The following is a 21,768-nucleotide window of genomic DNA, read 5'->3' on the forward strand; positions in this document are numbered from 1 at the left end:
TACTCCCCGCTGTTACGATCGCTGCGCATACTTACCCGGCTTCTCACATCCCTCGGCGCACTCGCTCTCCTGTCCAGCGCCGCTCTGCTTCCTCCTTCGCCGGCTCTCGGCGTCCAGTCTCCCTGCGCATGCGCAGTCGCGTCTCCTCCGCCGCTGAGCCCTCTGGGAGGTCGCGACCCGGTGGCTCCGCCCCAACATGGCGGCGCCCATCGGGTATTTCTTCCCGGCGTCTCCCTAGGTAAGACGCCTTTGCTTTGTAGGTGCACTGTCTGCCGTCAGTGTCCCTATGTCCTAGGCTCCCTTTCGCCATTCCTGTTTCCCTGCTCAGTCTTCGCTTTGTTTCAGTGTTTTGTCCAGCCAAGTTCCGTGTTCCTGCTGTGTTCCACCAAGTTCCGTGTTCCTGCTGTGTTCCACCAAGTTCCGTGTTCCTGCCGTCTTCTGCCAAGTTCCGTGTTCCTGCTGTGTTCCACCAAGTTCCGTGTTCCTGCCGTCTTCTGCCAAGTTCCGTGTTCCTGCTGTGTTCCACCAAGTTCCGTGTTCCTGCTGTCTTCCACCAAGTTCCGTGTTCCTGCCGTCTTCTGCCAAGTTCCGTGTTCCCGCTGTATTCCACCAAGTTCCGTGTTTCTGCCGTCTCCTGCCAAGTTCCGTGCTCCTGCCGTCTCCTGCCAAGTCCTGTGGTCCAGCCTTGCCCGTCATCGCCTGTGTTCCTGTCTTTATCAGTTAAGTCCTGTTTTCCTATTATTCCCCGTCATTCTAATAGCTCTGTAGTCTCTATCTTGGGTCGTCCCTTTGGCTCTAGCTGTTGTGTCTCCATTCCCCCGAGGTCCTGCTCCTAACGCTCCCTGTATAGGGGGTGACTCCATCTGGTCCACTCGACCCCGGGGGCTCTAGAGTCACGACCCAGAGGGTCCACTCTTAGATTTCAGTTCGAATCCGTACAGTAAGCAAAGGCCATGGACCCCGCTGGGGCCTCTGCTGCGCAAAAAGAACTACTCTTTTTGCGGGAGAATCAGTCCCGAATAATGTCCTTTTTGAAAGCTATGGACTCTCGCTTGTCTTCGCTCCTGCCCTCTGATCCTGGCAACGCCGCTCTACTCATTGGCTTACAGCAAGAGTTAGCTCAGCAGCGTGACACCCAGGCCCATATACTTAGTTATATGTCTTCAATAGACGATCGGCTGCTTTCTATCCAGACGGCCGCTTCTACTTCTGCTCCTGCTTCTCACCCTCCACCCCGCTTGGCTAAACTGCCCCGGTACAATGGGGATCCTAAATCTTGCCGAGGATTTTTAAACCAATGCCGTCTTCATTTTGAGCTTCTGCCCCAGCATTACCCAACGGATCGGTCCAAGGTTGCTTTCCTCATTTCCCATCTGGAGGGTGACGCCTTGGCATGGGTTAATCCACTCTGGGAGCGAGACGATCCCCTAGTCTCCCGGTTGTCAGAATTTTTGGAGACTTTCCGTCTGGTCTTTGACGAACCTGGACGTCTGGTCTCTACTACTGAGGCGCTGTTTTCTCTCCAGCAGGGATCGCTATCCGTAGGCCAGTACGCTATTCAGTTCCGCACCCTCTCCTCTGACTTGGGCTGGAACAATGAGGCTTTGGTAGGTGCTTTCTGGCGGGGCTTCTCTGGGCGCATAAAGGATGAGTTAGCTGGTCGGGACACCCCTACAGTGTTGGAGGAATTAATTTCTTTAGCTACCCGCATTGACCTTCGGTTCCAAGAACGCACCCGCGAGCGGAGATTTCTTCGTCCTTCTCCTGCCGCCCGTAAGCCACTCAGCCCACAGTATAGAGCTTCCTCTCAGGCGTCCACACCGGAACCTATGCAAGTGGACCGTCTTAAGATGTCTGAACAACGTCGTAAAGAGAGACGCACTTAGGGGTTATGTTTTTACTGCGGGAGTGCTGCTCATTTATTGCGTTCTTGCCCTGAACGTCCGGAAAACTCCTCCGCCTAGGTCAGGTAAGAGAGGCCTCCCTAGGTGTGTGTGATCCCTCTCAACCCCTTACTTTGTCCGTGCTGTTGCATATTGCGGGCAAGGGCATTTCTCTGGATGCGTATGTGGATTCGGGCGCTGCAGGGAATTTTATCAGGTTGGAAGAGGTTTTGAAATTCTCCGTTCCAGTCAAAACCTTAGAGGCTCCTGTGATTCTTGCATCTGTGGATGGTAAACCTTTACAGGAGACCATTACTCAAGTGACATTTGAGGTGGAACTTCAGGTTGGGGCTCTGCACAAGGAGAGAATTGCATTTTATGTTTTAGCGGGTCTGTCTCATCCTATGCTCTTAGGTCTTCCTTGGTTACGGAACCACGAGCCCATTTTAGATTGGCGCAATGGTAATATCTTGCGCTGGGGTGAGCTTTGTCGGGAACGTTGTCTGCTGCCGGTGCGTCCTGTGGGATCTTCCTCTAATTCTCCTACCTCTTCTTTTTCTGCCTTACCCTCTGTCTACAGCGCTTTTTATGATGTCTTCAAGAAGAAGGAGGCTGAGGAGCTTCCGCCTCACCGTCTCTATGATTGTCCCATAGATCTCGTGCCTGGAACTAATCCGCCCAGGGGCAGAATCTATCCTCTCTCTCCTGCTGAGACTCAAGCTATGTCTGAGTACATTCAAGAAAATCTTGCTAAAGGATTCATCCGCAAGTCTTCTTCTCCGGCCGGAGCAGGGTTTTTTTTCGTTAAGAAGAAAGACGGTTCTCTCCGTTCCTGCATTGATTATCGAGGCCTAAACAACATCACGGTGAAGAACAAATATCCTCTGCCACTCATTCCGGAACTCTTCGACCGTCTTCGGGGTGCGCAAATTTTTACCAAACTAGATCTACGTGGCGCATACAATCTGGTTCGTATTCGAGCAGGTGATGAGTGGAAGACTGCTTTCAATACTCGTGACGGTCACTACGAATATTTAGTTATGCCGTTTGGTCTCTGCAACGCCCCCGCGGTTTTCCAGGAGTTTGTAAACGATGTATTTCGGGATCTTCTCTACTCCTCAGTCGTAGTTTACCTTGACGACATTCTCATCTTTTCTCCGGATCTCTCCACTCACAGGCGAGATGTCCGTCGTGTTCTGCAAAGGCTAAGAGAGAATCATCTGTTCGCTAAGATTGAGAAGTGCGTCTTTGAACAATCTTCCCTTCCCTTCCTTGGATATATTGTCTCAAGGTCTGGCTTAGAGATGGATCCAGAGAAGGTTTCTGCTGTCCTGAATTGGCCCCGTCCTCTTGGAACAAAAGCAATCCAACGTTTTCTTGGCTTTGCCAACTACTATAGACAATTTATTCCTCATTTTTCTTCTATGACCAAGCCAATCTCTGCTCTAGTTCACAAGGGAGTCAACTCCAGTCTTTGGACCCCTGAGGCTGAAGAGTCCTTTTTGTCTCTTAAACAAAGTTTCGCTACGGCCCCTGTGCTTCATCGTCCCGATGCTAATAGACCGTTTGTCCTTGAGGTCGACGCATCCTCTATTGGAGCTGGAGCTGTACTTCTGCAAAGATCCTCGTCCGGACGTTTGGTGACCTGTGGTTTTTTTTCTAAAACCTTTTCCGCTCCTGAGCGTAACTACTCTATAGGAGATAAAGAACTATTGGCCATCAAGCTAGCCTTGGAGGAATGGCGTTATCTCCTTGAAGGGTCCCTTCATCCATTCACCATTTACACAGACCACAAGAATCTGGCCTATATTCAGTCTGCTCAAAGACTAAATCCACGACAAGCCAGATGGTCTTTATTCTTCGGACGATTTGAATTTGAACTTCATTTCCGACCCGGAAATAAGAATGTCAAGGCGGATGCTCTTTCAAGATCCTTTCAGCCTCAAGACATTGAGGATTCTCCGGCTCACATCATTGATCCTGCGAAGATCGTCACTCTTGCTCCTCCAAGAGTTTTCTCAACTCCTCCTGGCAAGACTCTTGTGGCTAATCAAGACAAGGAGAGAGTTTTATGTTGGGGTCACTCCTCCAAAATTGCAGGACATGTAGGAGTCAAGAAGACACTTTCTCTGATCTCTCGGTACTACTGGTGGCCATCTCTCCGACAAGACGTCACCAAATTCATCGCTTCTTGTCCTTCTTGTGCAAAAAATAAAGTCCCTAGCAACTTCCTTCCGGTCTCCTGCATCCTCTGCCTGTGCCTTCCGTTCCTTGGAGTCATATAGCTATGGACTTCATCACTGATCTACCTTGTTCCTCGAATTGCTCTGTCATCTTGGTTGTTGTAGATCGGTTCTCTAAGATGGCTCACTTCATCGCTTTACCTGGTCTGCCTTCCGCTCCTGAGTTGGCAAAGATCTTTTTACACCAAATCTTCCGTCTTCATGGTTTTCCACATCATATCGTCTCAGACCGTGGAGTACAATTTACCTCACGTTTTTGGAGAGCTCTCTGCAGTCTATTGAAGGTTAACTTGGACTTTTCTTCCGCCTATCATCCTCAGTCCAACGGACAAGTGGAGCGAGTTAATCAAGTTCTGACTACATATCTGCGACATTTCTCCAATGCTCACCAAGATGACTGGGTCTCTCTTCTCCCCTGGGCCGAATTCTCATATAACAATCTTCCCAGCGAGTCTTCCTCCAAAACTCCTTTTTTTGTAGTCTATGGTCAACATCCGAACGTTCCTCTTCCTGTTTCTCTTTCCTCGGGGGTACCGGCAGCGCATTTCTTGTCCCGGGAATTCTCTACAATTTGGAATGAGACCAAGGTGGCTCTTGAGAGAGCTAGCCTTAATATGAAAAAGTTTGCTGACAAGAGGCGTTTGGATGCTCCGCCATATTCTCCGGGTGATAAAGTTTGGCTTTCCTCTCGCTATATCAAGCTTAAAATTCCCTCTTGCAAACTGGGTCCCCGCTATATTGGTCCTTTTCCCATCTTGAGTCGCATTAATGATGTCTCTTATAAGTTGAAGCTGCCTGCCTCTTTGCGCATTCCCAACGCCTTTCATGTGTCTCTTCTCAAACCTGCAGTCTTTAATCGCTTTCACTCCGCTACCTCTCCCTCTCCTCAGCTCTGTACTTCTGATGGAGTCTTTAATGTTAAAGATATTCTTGCCAAAAAGGTAGTCAGGGGTAAAACCTACTTTTTGATTGATTGGGAGGGATTTGGTCCTGGGGAGAGGTCCTGGGAACCTCGAGAGAACATCAATGCTCCTCTCATCATGAAAAGATTCCTTTCTAGCCTTAAGAAGAGGGGGACTAAGGAGGGGGGTACTGTTACGATCGCTGCGCACACTTACCCGGCTTCTCACATCCCTCGGCGCACTCGCTCTCCTGTCCAGCGCCGCTCTGCTTCCTCCTTCGCCGGCTCTCGGCGTCCAGTCTCCCTGCGCATGCGCAGTCGCGTCTCCTCCGCCGCTGAGCCCTCTGGGAGGTCGCGACCCAGTGGCTCCGCCCCAACATGGCGGCGCCCATCGGGTATTTCTTCCCGGCGTCTCCCTAGGTAAGACGCCTTTGCTTTGTAGGTGCACTGTCTGCCGTCAGTGTCCCTATGTCCTAGGCTCCCTTTCGCCATTCCTGTTTCCCTGCTCAGTCTTCGCTTTGTTTCAGTGTTTTGTCCAGCCAAGTTCCGTGTTCCTGCTGTGTTCCACCAAGTTCCGTGTTCCTGCTGTGTTCCACCAAGTTCCGTGTTCCTGACGTCTTCTGCCAAGTTCCGTGTTCCTGCTGTGTTCCACCAAGTTCCGTGTTCCTGCCGTCTTCTGCCAAGTTCCGTGTTCCTGCTGTGTTCCACCAAGTTCCGTGTTCCTGCTGTCTTCCACCAAGTTCCGTGTTCCTGCCGTCTTCTGCCAAGTTCCGTGTTCCCGCTGTATTCCACCAAGTTCCGTGTTTCTGCCGTCTCCTGCCAAGTTCCGTGCTCCTGCCGTCTCCTGCCAAGTCCTGTGGTCCAGCCTTGCCCGTCATCGCCTGTGTTCCTGTCTTTATCAGTTAAGTCCTGTTTTCCTATTATTCCCCGTCATTCTAATAGCTCTGTAGTCTCTATCTTGGGTCGTCCCTTTGGCTCTAGCTGTTGTGTCTCCATTCCCCCGAGGTCCTGCTCCTAACGCTCCCTGTATAGGGGGTGACTCCATCTGGTCCGCTCGACCCCGGGGGCTCTAGAGTCACGACCCAGAGGGTCCACTCTTAGATTTCAGTTCGAATCCGTACACCCGCAGTCAGTGCCCGACACCCGCATACTCCCCTCCGGTTACCGCTCACACAGGGTTAATGCCAGCGGTAACGGACCGCGTTATGCCACGGGTAACGCACTCCGTTACTGCCGCTATTAACCCTGTGTGTCCCCAACTTTTTACTATTGATGCTGCCTATGTAGCATCAATAGTAAAAAAATGTAATGTTAAAAATAATAAAAAAACAAAAAACCTTCTATACTCACCCTCCGTAGTCCGCCGAGCCGCTCGCGCCTGCCACCATCTTCCGTTCCCAGCGATGCATTGCAAAATTACCCAGAAGACTTAGCGGTCTCGCAAGACCGCTAAGTCACCTGGGTAATTTCGCAATGCATCCTGGGAACGGAAGATGGCGGCAGCCGCGAGCGACGCGGCGGACTACGGAGGGTGAGTATAGCAGGTCTCGCGAGACCGCAATTCACACTTCAGACCAGAGCGATGGAGGAGTATCGATCTGAAAGGTGAGTATGTAACTATTTTTTATTTTTATTCTTTTTTTTAACAGGGATATGGTGCATACTACGTGACTGGCCAATATACTACGTGACTGGGCTGTATACTACGTGTCTGTGCTGTATACTACGTGACTGTGCTGTATACTACGTGACTGGGCAATATACTATGTGGCTGGGCAACATACTATGTGGCTGGGCAATACACTATGTGGCTGGGCAATATACTATGTGGCTGGGCAATATACTACGTGGCTGGGCAATATACTACGTGACTGGGCAATATACTACGTGTCTGTGCTGTTTACTACATGGCTCTGTGCTGTATGCTACATCACTGGGCAATATACTATGTGGCTAGGCAATATACTATGTGACTGGGCTGTGACTATGTGCCTTTTCTGGGGTGGCTGGGGGCAGATGTGTTTAGCCGGGGGGGAGGCAATAACCATGGTCCCTCTCTAGGCTATTAATATCTGCCCTTAGTCACTGGCTTTCCCACTCTGGCGGAGAAAATTGCGCGGGAGCCCACGCCAGTTTTTTTCCGTGATTTAACCCTTTATTTTAACAGCTAGAGCCACCAAATTTTGCACACAGACACTTCTAACATTAGTAGTGAGGAATATGTAAAAAAAATAAGGGATATAAAATGGTTTACTGTATGTAAAACGTGTCATATCCTGTCGGGTTTGTTAAGGAGATAACAAAAGCCGGCAATTGAATTACCGGCTCTTAAGCTATCTAGCGCTGTATTAAAAATATATATATGTATATGTGTCTCACTGACAATCACGCCATATGGATGCCATACAGATGCCATATGGATGACACCCGGATAATTTTAGAGAAAAAATCGCATCCTCCATGAATATGGATCACTGTTCAGGAACTTTTCTGCGTATTACGCCTATAAAAAACGGACCGTATTTCCCTATGCCAAGTATGACACCGGCCTTAGTCTGTAAGAAGCAGCCGCCAACTCCTGGACAGTCTGTGGTGCAACGTGACGTTGGTGGATGGTGCGAGACATGATGTCCCAGATGTGTTCAATCGGATTCAAGTCTGGGGAACGGGCGGGCCAGTCCATAGTTTCAATGCCTTCATCTTGCAGGAACTGCTGACACACTCCAGCCACATGAGGTCTGGCATTGTCCTGCATTAGGAGGAGCCCAGGGCCAACCGCAAAAGCATATGGTCTCACAAGGGGTCTGAGGATCTCATCTCTGTACCTAATGGCAGTCAGGCTACCTCTGGTGAGCACATGGAGGGCTGTGCAGCCTTCCAAAGAAATGCCACCCCACACCATTACTGACCCACTGCCAAACCGGTCATGCTGAATGATGTTGCAGGCAGCAGATCACTCTCCACGGCATCTCCAAACTCTGTCACGTCTGTCGCATGTACTCAGTGTGAACCTGCTTTCATCTGTAAAGAGCACAGGGCGCCAGTGGCGAATTTGCCAATCCTGGTGTTCTGTAGCAAATGCCAAGCATCCTGCACGATGTTGGCCTGTGAGCACAACCCCCATCTGTGGACTTTGGGCACTCAGACCATCCTCATGGAGTCAGTTTCTAACCGTTTGTGCAGACACATGCACATTTGTGGCCTGCTGGAGGTCATTTTGCAGGGTTCTGGCAGTGCTCCTCCTGTTCCTCCTTGCACAAAGGCTGAGGTAGCGGTCCTGCTGCTGGGTTGTTGCCCTCCCACAGCCTCCCTAAACATCCCCTGGTGTACTGGCCTGTCTCCTGGTAGCGCCTCCAACCTCTGGACACTACACTGACAGACACAGCAAACCTTCTTGCCACAGCTCGCATTGAAGTGCCATCCTGGAAAAGCTGCACTACCTGAGCCACTTGTGTGGGTTGTAGAGTCCGTCTCATGCTACCACAAGTGTGAAAGCACATCCAACATTCAAAAGTGACCAAAACATCAGCCTGAAAGCATTGGTACCGAGATGTGGTCTGTGGTCCCCACCTGCAGAACCACTCCTTTAGGTCTGTCCCACACGTCCAGATAATTCCGGTACCGGAAAAATCGGTACCGGAGTTATCCGTGTCCGTGTGCTTACGTGGCACATCAGTGTGGCACACGTGCGGCAGCCGTGTGCCGTCCGTGTGCCGACTGGGTACCACACGCACCGTGCAGGAGACAGCACTAGAGTTAAGCGCTGTCCCCTGCTTTGGGTGCTGAATCCAGAATTCATTCCATCTTCCCAGCAGCATTCACTGGAGAGAAGGAATGAAAAATCATTGTTTTTATATTTTTTTTGTGTTTAAAATAAAGTTCCCGGTTATCAACCCCTATGGGAGGTGGAGCCGCATATTCATCACTGTAATAAGCGACACCACATGACCGCTCATACAAGAAGAGCTGCGATGCTGAGAGGAAGCTTCGAGGGAGCCGGGTGAGTATTTTCGTTCCAGCGGGCGGGCGCACATGGGGTGGGAGGGGGTTGGTTACAGGGAACTTTATTTACACCGCAAAAAAAAAAAAGATTTTTCATTCCTTCGCTCCAGCGAACGCTGCTGGAGAGAAGAAATGAATGGGGCTTCAGCACCACAAGCTGGTGGGACAGCACTTACTGTAGCGCTGTCTCCTGCACGGCACACGGACAGCATCCGTGTGCGGTACATGTTTTACACGGATCCATTGACTTTAATGGGTCCGTGTGATACGTGCGCTTCCACAAACACTTACATGTCTCCGTGTTTTTCAAACGGACACACGGTCCGTGAAAACACGCTGACATGTGCAGAGACACATTGATTTTAATGTGTCTACGTGAGTCAGTGTCTCCGGTGCGTGAGGAAACTGTCACCTCACGTACTGGAGCCACTGACGTGTGAAACCGGCCTTATTGAGTGTGTCTTGATAATTGCCAATAATTTCCATCTGTAGTCGATTCCATTTGCACAACACCATGTGAAATTGATTGTCAAACAGTGTTGCTTCCTAAGTGGACACAGAAGTTTCATTTACATGGAGTTATATTCTGTTGTTTAAGTGTTCCCTTTATGTTTTTTGAGCAGTGTATATATTTCTGGAGAAAGACCAAAGACATTTCCTGTGATTGTTTAATCACCAATCATCCGCCTCTGTAGAATTTGCCCTCTTTAAAAATGGCGCTGTTTAGCTCACCTTCCGGTTCTGGTACACAAACATATACTGTATGTATACATATATACAGAGTTGGACATCCCATTGGGGCAACTAATTGGAAGCAGGCAGCAGCACTCCAATGGAAATCAGTAAGAAAGGCTTCAAAGTTGAAATGTCGCATGTATGTGTGTGAATAAAGTCCACTTTTTTCACTGATTTTAAATTGGAGTGCTGCTGCTAATCTATTATATATATGTATATATATATATATATATATATATATATTTCTGTCTACAAAAGTGTATTAAATGGTCAAAAATTTATTGGCCCATTAGACATTGCAGTCATTATAGTTTGGAATTTTTTCATGCTTCAGAACACCATGTTGTAAGTGTTTATAATAAAAATTATTATAAATTATTTTATTCTGAACATGTTTACACAATTAGGAAAAGTTCACACACGTTTTTTCAGTGTTTTTTTTCTGCAGCAAAACCTGATCTCTTGGCAGGAAAGAGGCATGTTTTCTTTGGTTTTTCTTGCGTTTTTTGCTGCGGTTTTGGCATGTTAGACTTGTCTCTTTTGCATGCTGATAAAGTGTTGTGTTGAATAAAAGTCCTTTTCTATAGAATCGCGTTTTGGCACAAAAAAATCAGGAAAACATAATATCTGCATTTTTGGTGCCTTTTTTTCAGCATTTTTTCACCACCCATTCATTTCAATGGGTGAAATACACTGAAAGAAGTGACATGCTGCATTGTGCACAAAACCATGCCCAGCACAGAATATTGATGACAAAAAAGCATTGTGTGTGCATGAGATTTTTGAAATCTCATAGACTTTGCTGTTAAGGTAAAACACAGGTGAAAGTTTGCATAAAAATTCATTTAAAAAGCTGCAAAAACGCTTAGTGCGAACTCAGCTTTGGGCTATGTGCACACGATGCATTTTTGCTGCATTCTTTTACGCTTGTAAATGCTCCAAAAACAGAAGGGAATATTAAAGCAAGGTAATGCAATGACATTCCTGAAGTGTTGTGCAAATGATCAGGAAATTTCCGTCCTTATTTGCAGCCTTTTATTTTCCACAGCATGTCAATTATTTTTACGTTTGTGCAGCATTTTTGCCTCATTGACTTCAATTGAGTCAGTCAAATCCGCATCAAGTGCACGTATAAAAAGGTTTGTGTATTTGCGCAGTATTGCTGCCAAAAATGCTGCGAATTGTAAGAGGGAAATGATGTCAGAAGGAGGAACAGTGTGTGGGCGGAGAATATGTGCATGTGTCTCTGTGTGTGGGCGGAGAATATGTGGGTGTGTCTCTGTGTGTGGGCGGAGAATATATGCATGTGTCTCTGTGTGTGGGCGGAGAATATGTGTGTGTGTCTCTGTGTGTGGGCGGAGAATATGTGTGTGTGTCTCTATGTGTGGGCGGAGAATATGTGCTTGTGTCTCTATGTGGGCGGAGAATATATGCATGTGTCTCTGTGTGTGGGCGGAGAATATGTGTGTGTGTCTCTATGTGGGCGTAGAATATATGCATGTGTCTCTGTGTGGGTGGAGAATATGTGCATGTGTCTCTATGTGGGCGGAGAATATGTGCATGTGTCTCTGTGTGTGGGCGGAGAATATGTGTGTGTGTCTCTATGTGGGCGTAGAATATATGCATGTGTCTCTGTGTGGGTGGAGAATATGTGCATGTGTCTCTATGTGGGCGGAGAATATATGCATGTGTCTCTATGTGGGCGGAGAATATGTGCATGTGTCTCTGTGTGTGGGCGGAGAATATGTGCATGTGTCTCTGTGTGGGCGGAGAATATGTGCATGTGTCTCTGTGTGGGCGGAGAATATGTGTGTGTCTCTGTGTGGGCGGAGAATATGTGTGTGTCTCTGTGTGGGCGGAGAATATGTGTGTGTCTCTGTGTGGGCGGAGAATATGTGTGTGTCTCTGTGTGGGTGGAGAATATGTGCATGTGTCTCTGTGTGGGCGGAGAATATGTGTGTGTCTCTGTGTGGGTGGAGAATATGTGCATGTGTCTCTGTGTGGGCGGAGAATATGTGTGTGTCTCTATGTGGGCGGAGAATATATGTGTGTCTCTGTGTGGGCGGAGAATATGTGCATGTGTCTCTGTGTGGGCGGAGAATATGTGTGTGTCTCTGTGTGGGCGGAGAATATGTGTGTGTCTCTGTGTGGGTGGAGAATATGTGCATGTGTCTCTGTGTGGGCGGAGAATATGTGTGTGTCTCTGTGTGGGTGGAGAATATGTGTGTGTCTCTGTGTGGGCGGAGAATATGTGCATGTGTCTCTGTGTGGGCGGAGAATATGTGCATGTGTCTCTGTGTGGGTGGAGAATATGTGCATGTGTCTCTGTGTGGGCGGAGAATATGTGTGTGTCTCTGTGTGGGCGGAGAATATATGTGTGTCTCTGTGTGTGGGCGGAGAATATGTGTGTGTCTCTGTGTGGGTGGAGAATATGTGTGTGTGTCTCTGTGTGGGTGGAGAATATGTGTGTGTCTCTGTGTGGGTGGAGAATATGTGTGTGTCTCTGTGTGGGCGGAGAATATGTGCATGTGTCTCTGTGTGGGCGGAGAATATGTGTGTGTCTCTGTGTGGGCGGAGAATATGTGTGTGTCTCTGTGTGGGTGGAGAATATGTGGGTGTGTCTCTGTGTGTGGGCGGAGAATATGTGTGTGTCTCTGTGTGGGCGGAGAATATGTGTGTGTCTCTGTGTGGGTGGAGAATATGTGTGTGTCTCTGTGTGGGCGGAGAATATGTGCATGTGTCTCTGTGTGGGCGGAGAATATGTGTGTGTCTCTGTGTGGGCGGAGAATATGTGTGTGTCTCTGTGTGGGCGGAGAATATGTGCATGTGTCTCTGTGTGGGCGGAGAATATGTGTGTGTCTCTGTGTGTGGGCAGAGAATATGTGCTTGTGTCTCTGTGTGTGGGCAGAGAATATGTGCTTGTGTCTCTGTGTGGGCGGAGAATATGTGCATGTGTCTCTGTGTGGGCGGAGAATATGTGCATGTGTCTCTGTATGGGCGGAGAATATGTGCATGTGTCTCTGTGTGGGCGGAGAATATGTGTGTGTCTCTGTGTGGGCGGAGAATATGTGCATGTGTCTCTGTGTGGGCGGAGAATATGTGTGTGTCTCTGTGTGGGCGGAGAATATGTGTGTGTCTCTGTGTGGGCGGAGAATATGTGTGTGTCTCTGTGTGGGTGGAGAATATGTGTGTGTCTCTGTGTGGGCGGAGAATATGTGCATGTGTCTCTGTGTGGGCGGAGAATATGTGTGTGTCTCTGTGTGGGCGGAGAATATGTGTGTGTCTCTGTGTGGGCGGAGAATATGTGCATGTGTCTCTGTGTGTGGGCGGAGAATATGTGTGTGTCTCTGTGTGGGCGGAGAATATGTGTGTGTCTCTGTGTGGGCGGAGAATATGTGTGTGTCTCTGTGTGGGCGGAGAATATGTGTGTGTCTCTGTGTGGGTGGAGAATATGTGCATGTGTCTCTGTGTGGGCGGAGAATATGTGTGTGTCTCTGTGTGGGCGGAGAATATGTGTGTGTCTCTGTGTGGGCGGAGAATATGTGTGTGTCTCTGTGTGGGTGGAGAATATGTGTGTGTCTCTGTGTGGGCGGAGAATATGTGCATGTGTCTCTGTGTGGGTGGAGAATATGTGCATGTGTCTCTGTGTGGGCGGAGAATATATGTGTGTCTCTGTGTGTGGGCGGAGAATATGTGTGTGTCTCTGTGTGGGTGGAGAATATGTGCATGTGTCTCTGTGTGGGCGGAGAATATGTGCATGTGTCTCTGTGTGGGCGGAGAATATGTGTGTGTCTCTGTGTGGGCGGAGAATATATGTGTGTCTCTGTGTGTGGGCGGAGAATATGTGTGTGTCTCTGTGTGGGTGGAGAATATGTGTGTGTGTCTCTGTGTGGGTGGAGAATATGTGTGTGTCTCTGTGTGGGTGGAGAATATGTGTGTGTCTCTGTGTGGGCGGAGAATATGTGTGTGTCTCTGTGTGGGCGGAGAATATGTGTGTGTCTCTGTGTGGGTGGAGAATATGTGGGTGTGTCTCTGTGTGGGCGGAGAATATGTGTGTGTCTCTGTGTGGGTGGAGAATATGTGGGTGTGTCTCTGTGTGGGCGGAGAATATGTGTGTGTCTCTGTGTGGGTGGAGAATATGTGTGTGTCTCTGTGTGGGTGGAGAATATGTGTGTGTCTCTGTGTGGGCGGAGAATATGTGCATGTGTCTCTGTGTGGGCGGAGAATATGTGCATGTGTCTCTGTGTGGGTGGAGAATATGTGTGTGTCTCTGTGTGGGCGGAGAATATGTGTGTGTCTCTGTGTGTGGGCGGAGAATATGTGTGTGTCTCTGTGTGGGTGGAGAATATGTGGGTGTGTCTCTGTGTGTGGGCGGAGAATATGTGTGTGTCTCTGTGTGGGCGGAGAATATGTGGGTGTCACTGTGTGGGCGGAGAATATGTGCATGTGTCTCTATGTGGGCGGAGAATATGTGCATGTGTCTCTGTGTGTGGGCAGAGAATATGTGTGTGTGTCTCTATGTGGGCGGAGAATATGCGCATGTGTCTCTGTGTGTGGGCGGAGAATATGTGCATGTGTCTCTGTGTGGGCGGAGAATATGTGTGTGTCTCTGTGTGGGCAGAGAATATGTGTGTGTCTCTGTGTGGGCGGAGAATATGTGCATGTGTCTCTGTGTGGGCGGAGAATATGTTTGTGTCTCTGTGTGGGCGGAGAATATATGTGTGTGTGTCTCTGTGTGGGCGGAGAATATGTGTGTGTCTCTGTGTGGGTGGAGAATATGTGCATGTGTCTCTGTGTGGGCGGAGAATATGTGTGTGTCTCTGTGTGGGCGGAGAATATGTGTGTCTCTGTGTGGGCGGAGAATATGTGCATGTGTCTCTGTGTGGGCGGAGAATATGTGTGTGTCTCTGTGTGGGCGGAGAATATGTGTGTCTCTGTGTGGGCGGAGAATATGTGTGTCTCTGTGTGGGCGGAGAATATGTGTGTGTCTCTGTGTGGGCGGAGAATATGTGCATGTGTCTCTGTGTGGGCGGAGAATATGTGTGTGTCTCTGTGTGGGCGGAGAATATGTGCATGTGTCTCTGTGTGGGCGGAGAATATGTGCATGTGTCTCTGTGTGGGCGGAGAATATGTGTGTCTCTGTGTGGGCGGAGAATATGTGCATGTGTCTCTGTGTGGGCGGAGAATATGTGTGTGTCTCTGTGTGGGCGGAGAATATGTGTGTGTGTGTCTCTGTGTGTGGGCGGAGAATATGTGCATGTGTCTCTATGTGGGCGGAGAATATGTGTGTGTGTCTCTGTGTGGGCGGAGGATATGTGCATGTGTCTCTATGTGGGCGGAGAATATGTGTGTGTGTCTCTGTGTGGGCGGAGAATATATGTGTGTCTCTGTGTGGGTGGAGAATATGTGCTTGTGTCTCTGTGTGGGTGGAGAATATGTGTGTGTCTCTGTGTGGGCGGAGAATATGTGTGTGTCTCTGTGTGGGCGGAGAATATGTGCATGTGTCTCTGTGTGGGCGGAGAATATGTGTGTGTCTCTGTGTGGGTGGAGAATATGTGCTTGTGTCTCTGTGTGGGTGGAGAATATGTGTGTGTCTCTGTGTGGGCGGAGAATATGTGTGTGTCTCTGTGTGGGCGGAGAATATGTGCATGTGTCTCTGTGTGGGCGGAGAATATGTGTGTGTCTCTGTGTGGGCGGAGAATATGTGTGTGTCTCTGTGTGTGTGCGGAGAAAATGTGCATGTGTCTCTGTGTGGGCGGAGAATATATTTGTGTGTGTCTCTGTGTGTGGGCGGAGAATATGTGCATGTGTCGCTGTGTGGGCGGAGAATATATGTGTGTGTGTCTCTGTGTGTGGGCGGAGAATATGTGTATGTGTCTCTGTGTATGGGCGGAGAATATGTGTGTGTGTCTCTGTGTGTGGGCGGAGAATATGTGTGTGTGTCTGTGTGTGGGCGGAGAATATGTGTATGTGTCTCTGTGTATGGGCGGAGAATATGTGTGTGTGTCTCTGTGTGTGGGCGGAGAATATGTGTGTGTGTCTCTGTGTGTGGGCGGAGAATATGTGCGTGTGTCTCTATGTGTGGGCGCAGAATATGTGCATGTGTCTCTGTGTGGGCGGAGAATATGTGTGTGTGTCTCTGTGGGCGGAGAATATGTGCATGTGTCTCTGTGTGGGCGGAGAATATGTGCATGTGTCTCTATGTGTGGGCGCAGAATATGTGCATGTGTCTCTGTGTGTGGGCGGAGAATATGTGTGTGTCTCTGTGTGGGCGGAGAATATGTGCATGTGTCTCTGTGTGTGGGCAGAGAATATGTGCGTGTGTCTCTGTGTGTGGGCGGAGAATATGTGCATGTGTCTCTGTGTGGGCGGAGAATATGTGCGTGTGTCTCTATGTATGGGCGGAGAATATGTGTGTGTGTCTCTGTGTGTGGGCGGAGAATATGTGTGTGCGTCTCTGTGTGGGCGGAGAATATGTGTGTGTGTCTCTGTGTGTGGGCGGAGAATATGTGCATGTGTCTGTGTGGGCGGAGAATATGTGCTTGTGTCTCTATGTGTGGGCGGAGAATATGTGCGTGTGTCTCTGTGTGTGGGCGGAGAATATGTGCATGTGTCTCTGTGTGTGGGTGGAGAATATGTGCATGTGTCTCTGTGTGGGCGGAGAATATGTGCATGTGTCTCTGTGTGTGGGTGGAGAATATGTGGGTGTGTCTCTGTGTGTGGGTGGAGAATATGTGGGTGTGTCTCTGTGTGGGCGGAGAATATGTGCATGTGTCTCTGTGTGTGGGTGGAGAATATGTGGGTGTGTCTCTGTGTGTGGGTGGAGAATATGTGGGTGTGTCTCTGTGTGGGCGGAGAATATGTGCATGTGTCTATGTGTGTGGGCGGAGAATATGTGTGTGTGTCTCTGTGTGTGGGCGGGGAATATGTGCATGTGTCTGTGTGTGGGCGTAGAATATGTGGGTGTGTTTCTGTGTGTGGGCGGAGAATATGTGTATGTGTCTCTGTGTATGGGCGGAGAATATGTGTGTGTGTCTCTGTGTGTGGGCGGAGAATATGTGTGTGTGTCTCTGTGTGTGGGCGGAGAATATGTGCGTGTGTCTCTATGTGTGGGCGCAGAATATGTGCATGTGTCTCTGTGTGGGCGGAGAACATGTGTGTGTGTCTCTGTGGGCGGAGAATATGTGCATGTGTCTCTGTGTGGGCGGAGAATATGTGCATGTGTCTCTATGTGTGGGCGCAGAATATGTGCATGTGTCTCTGTGTGTGGGCGGAGAATATGTGTGTGTCTCTGTGTGGGCGGAGAATATGTGCATGTGTCTCTGTGTGTGGGCAGAGAATATGTGTGTGTGTCTCTGTGTGTGGGCGGGGAATATGTGCATGTGTCTCTGTGTGGGCAGAGAATATGTGTGTGTGTCTCTGTGTGTGGGCGGGGAATATGTGCATGTGTCTATGTGTGTGGGCGGAGAATATGTGGGTGTGTCTCTGTGTGTGGGCGGAGAATATGTGTGTGTGTCTCTGTGTGTGGGTGGAAAATATGTGCGTCTGTCTCTGTGTGTGGGCGGAGAATATGTATGTGCGTCTCTGTGTGTGGGCAGAGAATATGTGTGTCTCTGTGTGTGGGCGGAAAATATGTGCATGTGTCTCTGTGTGGGCAGAGAATATGTGTGTGTGTCTCTGTGTGTGGGCAGGGAATATGTGCGTGTGTCTATGTGTGTGGGCGGAGAATATGTGCGTGTGTCTCTGTGTGTGGGCGGAGAATATGTGTGTGTCTCTGTGTGTGGGCTGGGAATATGTGCATGTGTCTATGTGTGTGGGCGGAGACTATGTGGGTGTGTCTCTGTGTGTGGGCGGAGAATATGTGTGTGTCTGTGTTTGTGGGCGGAAAATATGTGCATGTGTCTCTGTGTGGGCGGAGAATATGTGTGTGTCTCTGTGTGTGGGCGGGGAATATGTGCATGTGTCTATGTGTGTGGGTGGAGAATATGGCCGTGTGTCTATGTGTGTGGGCGGAGAATATGTGGGTGGGCGGAGAATATGTGCATTTGTCTCTGTGTGTGGGCGGAGAATATGTGTGTATGTCTCTGTGTGGGGGTGAAGAATATGTGTGTGTGTCTCTGTGTGTGGGCAGAGAATATGTGTGTGTAGGCGGATAATTTGTGCATTTGTCTATGTGTGTGGGCGGAGAATATGTGCAATTATCTCTTTGTGTGGGTGGAGAATATGTGTGTGTCTCTGTGTGTGGGCGGACAATATGTGCATGTGTCTCTGTGTGGATGGAGAATATGTTCGTGTGTCTCTGTGGATGGAGAATATGTGTGTCTGTGTGTGGGCGGAGAATATGTGTGTGCGTCTCTGTGTGTGGTTGGAGAATATGTGTGTGTGTCTGCGTGTGGGCGGAGAATATGTATGTCTATGTGGGGGAGGAGAACATGTATGTCTGTGTGTGGGCGGAGAATATGTGGGTGTGTCTCTGTGTGTGGGCGGAGAATATGTGGGTGTGTCTGTGTGTGGTCGGGGAATATGTGCGTGTGTCTATGTGTGTGGGCCGAGACTATGTGGGTGTGTCTCTGTGTGTGGGCGGAGAATATGTGTGTCTATGTGTGTGGTCGTGGAATATGTGTGTCTGTGTGTGGTCGGGGAATATGTGCGCGTATCTGTGTGTGGGCGGAGAATATGTATGTGTCTCTGTGTGTGGGCGGAGAATGTGTGTCTTTGTGTGTGGTCGGGGAATATGTGCGTGTGTCTATGTGTGTGGGCGGAGAATATGTGGGTGTGTCTGTGTGTGGGCGGAGAATATGTGTGGGTCTCTGTGTGTGGGCGGGGAATATGTGCGTGTGTCTATGTGTGTGGGCGAAGACTATGTGGGTGTGTCTCTGTGGGCGGAGAATATGTGTGTCTATGTGTGTGGTCAGGGAATATGTGCGTGTGTCTATGTGTGTGGGCGGAGAATATGTGGGTGTGTCTCTGTGTGTGGGCGGAGAATATGTGGGTGTGTCTCTGTGTGTGGGCGAAGAATATGTGCGTGCGTCTCTGTGTGTGCACGGAGAATATGTGCGTGTGTCTCTGTGTGTGCACGGAGAATATGTGCGTGTGTCTCTGTGTGTGGGTGGAGAATATGGCCGTGTGTCTATGCGTGTGGGCGGAGAATATGTGGGTGGGCGGAGAATATGTGGGTGGGCGGAGAATATGTGCATTTGTCTCTGTGTGTGGGCGGAGAATATGTATGTCTGTGTTTGGGCGGAGAATATGTGTGTATGTCTCTGTGTGGGGGTGGAGAATATGTGCGTGTGTCTCTGTGTGTGGGTGGAGAATATGTTTGTGTGTCTCTGTGTGTGGGCAGAGAATATGTGTGTGTAGGCGGATAATTTGTGCATTTGTCTATGTGTGTGGGTGGAGAATATGTGTGTGTCTCTGTGTGTTGGCGGACAATATGTGCATGTGTCTCTGTGTGGATGGAGAATATGTTCGTGTGTCTCTGTGGATGGAGAATATGTGTGTCTGTGTGTGGGCGGAGAATATGTGCGTGCGTCTCTGTGTGTGGTTGGAGAATATGTGTGTGTGTCTGCGTGTGGGCAGAGAATATGTATGTCTATGTGGGGGAGGAGAACATGTATGTCTGTGTGTGTGGGCGGAGAATATGTGCGTGTGTCTCTTTGTGTGGGTGGAGAACAGGGGCGGATTATAATAGGGTCAATCTGGGCGGTAGCCCAGGGTCCAGTGGTTTGGGGGCCCTGGGCTACTGCTCAGATTGCCCACCGCCATCAGGGCATTATTGCCCAGACTGGCGTATGGGTCCGGTGGGCAGAGGAGGCCCACATCGGGCCCCGTCTCATCTGCTCACCGGGCCCCTACCGGCGCTGTGGCAGTTTCACCTATTGACGTGCGGGCGCACGTCATTGTCATATTCACCAATGGGGGAGGCAGCACGTAAAGTGCCTAGGGCAGCATAAACTCTAAATACGGCCCTGAGAGCAGGGGAGAATGATGCTGCAGCAAGAGCTGGCCCCCTAAACTGCGCTGACCTCAGATCATGTGATATTTATTTTCATGAAAAGAAGAGGAGAAAACCACTCTTCGTCTTAAGAGTGGGATGAGGTGAGTTTTGGTTTATTTTTATTGTAAAGGCACAGAGGTGGCAATTTTACTTTATATAGGCACAGAGGTGGGCACTATTGCAGTATGAAAACAATAAATGAGTACTATTACCATATGGACATGTAAGGTTGGCAGATGCAGTGACCGACAGGAGGCAGATCAAGGGTTAATAGGTTTCAATAAAACAGGTCTTACGCCACGTAGAGAGATAGGGTAAAATGTGAGGTAAAATGTAGGCAGATTATGGAAAACGTGAGCTTGTCTCGCAGCACTATGTCAGGGGGTTCTACGCCTATGCCATCTTGCTTAGCAATCACAGCGTTTATCTCCTGCAGCGCATTCATGTAGTGGGTCTCCCCATCTCTTTGGACACGCTTAAACAAGCGCATGCGCAACTCTCCAACGTCTGTGGGGTCTCCATGCATTTCCTCCAGTATTCGTAGAACCGTGCTGAAAGTATCCCATTCAGTGAGGGGCTGAAGTATGACAGTGCTCCTTGCCTCCCCATCTAAAGCCATCACAGCAACCTCTGCCTCCAATGTAGGGGTCATGGGGTGCATTCTCAACATACTCCTGACCAGCTCAGTCAAGTCCCACAACAGAGTGTTTCTGCCAGTAAATTCGGGGAGGATTCTCAACATTGCCCCTAAGGATATGCTGGACCTCGGGGTAACCCCAACCGCTTGGTCTGCCACCTCGGTGTCCATAGACTGCATCCCGCCGAGTACACCAAATGTAAGCAGGTTGGCAGATGCAGTTACCGACTGGAGGCAGATCAAGGGTTAACAGGTTTTAATAAACAAGGTCTTATTCCACGCAGGTAGATAGGATAAACGTAAGGTAAAATGTAGGCAGAATAGGGAAAACATGAGGTAAAATGTAGGCAGAATAGGGCATACGGGGGTTTGGTTGGGGAAAAATCAACGCAGATAAAACAAAGAAAGTCGCTCTCAATAAAGTCACTTATCCATCAGGCGTCTTCCTGACAGAAATGGTTCCGGAGTAGATAATGGCGCCAACAGCTTTCGACGCAAACGTGGATCCGGTGTGGTCCTGAAGAAGGCGATGGTATGTTCCCTGCTGGCAACGTTAAGTCTTTGAAAGGTCCCATGGCGTCCGCAGTAAGGAGACTCCGTTGACCGGTAATGTATATGCCGCAGTCCTGTCAAAGTTAAGCGAAGTTCGACGAATATGCTTCGGGGAGTCAGGAAGCAGCAGTACCTGGTCACAGTCTCTGTCAGGTGGCACATGCGCAGCACTGACTGCTACTGAGCAATTGGCACCTCGATGTCTTGGTGCCGTCCTGCACATGACGGGCTTCTCGTCCGAGTCTCTGCGGTCCGTCTCTCTGACGGCCGGGCGTGCGCCTCTGCTGCCAATGGTTCCTGAAGCAGGAGCTCTCTCTCTCCTCAGCAGCACGCTCAGCCTTCACTCCAACTCTGTACCCATGTACTGCGCTCACCCTTGTAACGCTTAGCCACGCCCCCTTTCAGCCCGTACAAAGATCGCTCCGGTTCCCTAAACCTTCCCCAGCAGAGGAGACAGCCTCATCAGTTCCGGCCCCGGCACGCAGGTACCCACGGTGTGGTCATCCCTCTTACAGACACACAGAGGAGGAACTATTATTTTAAGGATTTACAATGGGGGAGGCCACTATCACTACATGGAGGCACAGAGGGGTCACTATTACTTATTGAAGGCATAGCGGAGGCCCTAATACTAGGTGGATGCATAATTTGGCAATTGGGGCAATAGATTGGGCAATCTGATTGGTAGCAATACAACTCTCAATGATCAGAGGTTTGAAGGGGCCACAGTCGTAGGGGGCTACAGCCTAGGTGAGTGCTACAACATCTGCTCTGTGTACCTACACTGTATATACAGTGACTGTCCAGGGTATTGCAGC

Source organism: Ranitomeya imitator, chromosome 5, assembly GCF_032444005.1.
Source record: "Ranitomeya imitator isolate aRanImi1 chromosome 5, aRanImi1.pri, whole genome shotgun sequence".
Classification (NCBI taxonomy): Eukaryota; Metazoa; Chordata; class Amphibia; order Anura; family Dendrobatidae; genus Ranitomeya; species Ranitomeya imitator.